At 31.1% G+C, this 6,938-nt stretch overlaps 1 long non-coding RNA gene across 2 annotated transcripts in view; it reads right to left on the bottom strand.

Moving 5' to 3' along the window:
* Nucleotides 1-6,648: 6,648 nt before the first annotated feature.
* Nucleotides 6,649-6,938, bottom strand: part of LOC141482958 (uncharacterized) — a 36,931-nt gene continuing 36,641 nt past the window's right edge. For both annotated transcript variants that reach the window (XR_012465820.1, XR_012465821.1), the window contains one exon: nucleotides 6,649-6,877. This is a non-coding gene — a long non-coding RNA (uncharacterized lncRNA). The remainder of the gene's footprint in view (nucleotides 6,878-6,938) is intronic.

Here is a 6,938-nt window from a genome sequence, read left to right as displayed (position 1 = left end):
GCTGAAAGCTTTTCGAAAAAGACATCCAGATCTTAGTTCGCGAAGACCGGAATCATGCAGCCTAGCGAGGGCCACAGCTTTCAACAAATCTAACAGCTCTTTCACACGATCCGGTTCGCGCCGTGCGGCTCGCGCCTTATGCGGCGTTGAGCTATGGCAGTAGATGAGTCTTTCCACACTACATGCGGCGCGCGCCGCACGGCGTAGACGCCTCGCGGCGCGCTAATTGCCGCCGGACTCCCCTACGCCGGACATGCGGCGTTCACGCCGGATTAGTCTGCGAAGGGCTATTGTTTCTTATTGAGGTTTTTACACGGTCCGGCGTGCGCCGCACGACTTTAACCTCTAGTCTTGGCTCTGCCATTGGAGAGTGAAGACCTACTATGGTATTGTGTTTGATCAATGTTTTGTTGCTGAAGTGATTGAGGATTATAAAAAAAGTTTTTATATCCTGAAACGAAAGAGAAGTAGAAGTTAGAACATATATTTAAGGAGTTAAAATGAGTGAAACACAAAAGGTCATTGAGACTGATATTGATGATATTGACATGGAAAAATTAATCATGTTTGTGGAAGAAAGACCATTGCTGTGGGACAAGTCGCTAGAGGAATATAAAGACAGAAACAAGAATAGGGAAGCTTGGAGAGAAATTTGTCAGGAGCTATTTGAAGGATTTGAAGAAAAATCTGCTTCGGAAAAGAAACAGTTGGGTAAGTACCATTTGAAAGATTATATAGTTAAACACGTAGCATATGATGAATATGTTCATTGAAAATAACAGAAAATAACCTGGCTAAGAAGCACTATGAGTGAAAATCGCCTCAATGGTTTGGCCATGATGAGTGTGCACCGAAAACTTATACATGGAAACTTACAAGATTTTAATAATAAAGTGGTCGAGAAGTTTACAATGAATCCCCGAAAATTATATTTTAATTAACCTAATATAAACAAACAACGACCATTATAATATTAAAATCTGATTGATAATTAAAAAAAATACGCTGTACGCTGTACACTTATTCAAATTCAAACTCCTTTTTATTCTATTTTTCTAATAAATGTTATTATAACTTATTTACATGTTTTTTATTGCATAGTCAAGAGCTCGTGCTCGTGTAGCTTTACACATTGGACTCTGTACTGTCACAGAATACCTACAATTCTCATTCATAGAGAATGAGAAAAGTATGAATTGTAGTATGTAAAGTCAACTTGCCCCCCCCCTGCGCCATCGGCTGGCGACGCCCTTGACTCTGATGATGATATTGAAATTCAACTGCAGGATTCAGACGACAATAACGATTGGCAATGGAGAAGTGAAGAGGAAAATAATATTTTGGTTTTAACAAATAACGATTTGAAGAAACCTTTACCTCATTTGCCACAAGAAGGTGAATATGTAATAACTGAATTTTCGACTAAGAAGAAAATCTTGTATTATGTGGGAAAGGTACTACACACTAGAAACTAGGATTTAGAATACCACATTACTTTTTTAAGACAAAATGTAGGACACAAATTTCGATTTCCCGACGTACCTGATATATCTTTCGTTAGAGAAGGCGATATTAAATTAATATTACCAGAACCTATTATTAGTGGGAATACCTCAAGACAACAATCTTTTTATGAATGTTCATTAGATTTATCTCTTCTTAATATTAATTGAGGTTGATGAGCATAACACCAGATTTAGTGAGTATCATAAGTTTTCACTGTTAACATAACGAGAAACATACTTTTTGTTAATTAAACCATTGAGTTGAGTTTCTTTTAGGTTTCCAGAAATTGAAACATATAGTTATTTTTATGTTTATTATCATTCATTTATTATTATAAAGATTGTGATTCACATTAGATACTGATTTCTTTCAGCATGGTTTGTATGAATAAAGGATTTATTATTGTTGGTGTCCAATCATTAGGAATCTTAAGAGATGATTCACTGTGTACCTTCATGATCCATTGTTTACTAGGGGTTGAGCCATTGAACCCTACCCTCAGTACACATTGGCTCAATTACCAACTTTTACAAAAAAACTGTCACAATATAATCATATTTTTTTTTCAAAAAGTAGTTATGGAAAATCAAAGAAAAATAACTATAGTATTCTGTTATGAAATTGCAATATTCTAACTTTCTCCGATTTTCAGTTATATCTTCTCAAACAAAAATTGATCCATTGTTGCCACCCTGACCCTATCTTGGAAACGAAGCTTTTCCGAACATTTATTTATTTGGACAAGTCATATTAGAATATTGTGAGGAATCACCTCCTGAAGTTTGTCAAAGTACTTTTGAATCACCCTGTATATTTAATAACAAATATGAAATATTATCAATAAGACACTTCACATCTGTTTTTCTGAAAGAGAATCATGTATCTTGCAATTTGACGACACATTTTACTACAAATTGTATTTCAGTATGACCTACATATTCAAGTTCATAAGATCGAATGTTATATTTCATACCAAATATAAAATATTAGCAATACAACACTTCACATATCGACTGTTTACTACCAATATCTCCTATCTGTCATATTTTCCTAATATAGGATTTTTACTTAACTGACGACACATTTTAAAAACTGTATTTCAGTATGACCCACATATTCCATTTTATAATAGTATTATATTTTATAACAAATATAAAATATTAGCACACCTCACATCTGTTTTTCTGAAAAAGAATCATATATCATGCGATTTGAGGACACATTCAACAAAGTGTATATCAGTATCAGCCACATATTCAATTTTATAAGATCGAGTATAGTATTTTATAACAAATATAAAATATTAGCACGCTTCACATCTGTTTTTTCTGAAAGAGAAACATGTATCATGCGATTTGGGGACATTCAATAAATTGTATTTCAGTATGACCTACATATTCCATTTCATAAGATCGAATGTTATATTTCATGCCAGATATAAAATATTAGCAATACGACACACTCCACATCTGTTTTTTTTGAAAGAGAATCATGTATCTTGCAATTTGATGACACATTTTATTAATTGTATTTCAGTATGACCCACATATTCCATTTTATAAGATCGAGCGTTATATTTAATAATAATAATAAAATATTAGTAATACCACACTTCACATGTGTAGTTCTGAAAGAGAATCAGATATTTTGTGATTTGAGGACACATTCAACAAATTATCTACGAGTATCAGCCACATTATTCCATTTTAAAAAATCAAGTGTTCACATATCTGTTTTCCTGAAAGAGAATCATGTATCTTGCAATTTGATGACACATTTTACAAATTGTATTTCAGTATGACCGACATATTCCATTTTATAAGATCGAGCGTTATATTTCATACCAAATATAAAATATTAGCAATACGACACTTCACATCTGTTTATCTGAAAGAGAATCGTGTATCTTGCAATTTGACGACACATTTTACAAATTGTATTTCAGTATGACTCACAAATTCCATATTATAAGATCGAGCGTTACATTTCATATGAAGGAAAGATTGAAAATCAAATTTAAAGAAAATTGGAACTGACAATCTTGATAACCATACACATCTGTTCGATTGCCTTCATGGATTTGTATTTCTGTATTTCGATTATACTTATAGACTCCTTTTCTCATGGTATTGAAATATTATCTTACTGTCAATGCTATGTATTCTATTGTATATTATGATGAATAAAGTCAATTTATTGTTATTATTATTATTATTAAATATGAAATATTAGCAATAGGACACTTCACATCTGTAGTTCTGAAAGATAATCAGATATCTTGCGATTCGAGGCAACATTCAACAAATTGTTTACCAGTATTAGCCATATATTCCATTTTATAAGATCAAGTGTTACATATTTCATAAATCAGATATCTTGCGATTTGAGAACACATATTCCATTTTGTGAGATCAACTGTTATATATTTCATAACAAATATAAAATATTAGCAATACGACACTTCACATCTGTTTTTCTGAAATAGAATCATGTATCTTGCGATTTGAGGACACATTCAACATATTGTAAATCAGTATGACCCCCATATTCCATTGAATAAGATATTTCATAAGCAATATAAAATATTAGTAATACAACACTTCACATCTGTTTTTCTAAAAGAGAATCACGTATCTTGCAATTTGACGACACATTTTACAAATTGTATTTCTGTATGACCCACATATTCCATTTTATCAGATCGAGTGTTATATTTCATACCAAATATAAAATATTAGCAATACAACACTTCACATCTGTAGTTCTGAATGAGAATCAGATATCTTGCGATTTGAGGGCACATTCAACAAATTATCTATCAGTATCAGCCACATATTCCATTTTATAAGATCGGGTATTCACATTTGTTTTTCTGAAAGAGAATCATGTATCTTGCAATCTGACGACACATTTTACAAATTGTATTTCAGTATGACCCACATATTTCATTTTATAAGATCGAGTGTTATATTTCATACCAAATATAAAATATTATTAGGAATACGACACTTCACATCTGTAGTTCTGAAAGAGAATCAGATATCTTGCGATTTGAGAACACATTCAACAAATTGTATATCAGTATGACCCATATAAACAATTTAATAATATCATGTATTATATTTCACAAGAAATATAAGATATTAGTGATATGACACTTCACATCTGTAGTTCTGAAAGATAATTAGATATCTTGCGATTTGAGGACACATTTTACAAATTGTTTAAGTACTAGCCACATATTCCATTTTATTAGATCAAGTGATATATTTCATAACAAATATAAAATATTAGCAATACGACAGTTCACATCTGTTTTTCTGAAAGAGAATCATGTATTTTGAAATTTGAGGACACATTCAACAAGTTGTATTTCAGTATGACCCACATATTCCATTGAATAAGATATTTCATATGAAATATTAGTAATACAACACTTCACATCTGTTTTTCTGAAAGAGAATCATATCTTGCAAACTGATGACACATTGCACATATTCCATTTTATAAGATCGAGTGTTATATTTCATACCAATTATAAAATATTAGCAATGCAACACTTCACATCTGTAGTTCTGAAAGAGAATCAGTTATATTGCGATTTGAGTATTGTATTTTATAACAAATATAAAATATTAGCACACTTCACATCTGTTTTTCTGAAAGAAAAACATGTATCATGCGATTTGGGGATACATTCAACAAATTGTATTTCAGTATGACCTACATATTCCATTTCATAAGATCGAATTTTATATTTCATGCTCTATATAAAATATTCGCATTACGAAACTTCACATCTATTTTTCTGAAAGAGAATAATGTATCTTGCAATTTGACGACACATTTTACAAATTGTATTTCAGTATGACTCACAGATTCCATATTATAAGATCAAGCGTTATATTTCATACCAAGGAAAGATTGAAAATCAAATTTAAAGAAAATTGGAACTGACAATCTTGATAACCACACACATCTGTTCAATTGCCTTTATAGATTTCTGTATTTCGATTATACTTGTAGACTCTTTTTCTCATGGTATTGAAATAGTATCTTACTGTCAATGCTATGTATTCTATTGTATATTATGATGAATAAAGTCAATTTATTGTTATTATTATTATTGAATATGAAATATTAGCAATAGGACAGTTCACATCTGTAGTTCTGAAAGATAATCAGATATCTTGCGATTCGAGGACACGTTCAACAAATTGTTTACCAGTATTAGCCACATATTCCATTTTATAAGATCAAGTGTTACATGATTTGAAAGGGTAATATTTTTAGGAGTGATTAATTTTTTGGGAAAGGAAGTTTTTGGCTTTCTAGTACTCCATCTGATACAAAAAAATGGATGAGAGAATCTTCCAAAGAAAGGAAGGATTAATCAATTTGAAAATAAGTAACTCTATACATGGATGTGTAGATCATGCAAAGAAGTAACTTTCAGACACAAACTGAAAGAAAGTCCTCCTGAAACAGCTACTTTCATATAAACATTGAATTACACGAAAGAAAAAATTCTTTCGAAACAAATACTTCTATATGAACACTGAATTATACAGAAGATACTTTTCTCTATTCAGTTTCTATATCGAACATTCGTGGAGGAATAAGAATCAGATATCATTCACATGAGTTCTACTTTGAATGAATGTGTCTGAAAGTTACTTCTTTGCATGATCTACACATCCATGTATAGAGTTACTTATTTTCAAATTGATTAATCCTTCCTTTCTTTGGAAGATTCTCTCATCCATTTTTTTGTATCAGATGGAGTAGTAGAAAGCCAAAAACTTTCTTTCCCAAAAAAAAGTGTTACATATTTCATACCAAATATAAAATATTAGCAATACTACACTTCACATCTGTAGTTCTGAAAGATAATCAGATATCTTGCAATTTGAGGACACATTTTACAAATTGTTTATCAGTATTAGCCACTTTTACTTAGTTATTCCAGTTGAACCCATGACAAATCATCTTCTACCAATAACTTCTTTCTTACTACAGAATCGAAATGCACACATCATAAAAATCCCTTCAACAACTCCCACAATAGAGCATATTTTCACATGTATTAGCTGTGACAATTTTGACCCTCAAAGTAATATTATAAATCGATTCCTGATCCAATATTTGACCAATGTATGTACTTTTATATCAATCATTTACATGGGAAAATATGTCTCACTAAGATCGAGATAAAATATTTACATCAATAAAAAAGGAAACTACATTCCAAGTAACTCGTCTGCATCCTTGATATACTACCACCCACAGCATCCCAAAGTGTATCTCCATGATGATGTTTCATTCTGTATTATAGGCCGACGACAATCTCATCAGTTATTGTGCAGAAATTCTGAAAAAAAAACAAATTTCAATTAAATTTATTCCACTAAAAATAATAATAAAATAATAAG

Source organism: Leptinotarsa decemlineata, unplaced genomic scaffold (assembly GCF_025532065.1).
Source record: "Leptinotarsa decemlineata unplaced genomic scaffold, Ldec_3_MD MMD2_P_RNA_scaffold_14, whole genome shotgun sequence".
NCBI classification, from domain to species: domain Eukaryota; kingdom Metazoa; phylum Arthropoda; class Insecta; order Coleoptera; family Chrysomelidae; genus Leptinotarsa; species Leptinotarsa decemlineata.
Note: the sequence above shows the minus strand (reverse complement) of the source record. Positions and strands in the feature narration are given on the sequence as shown.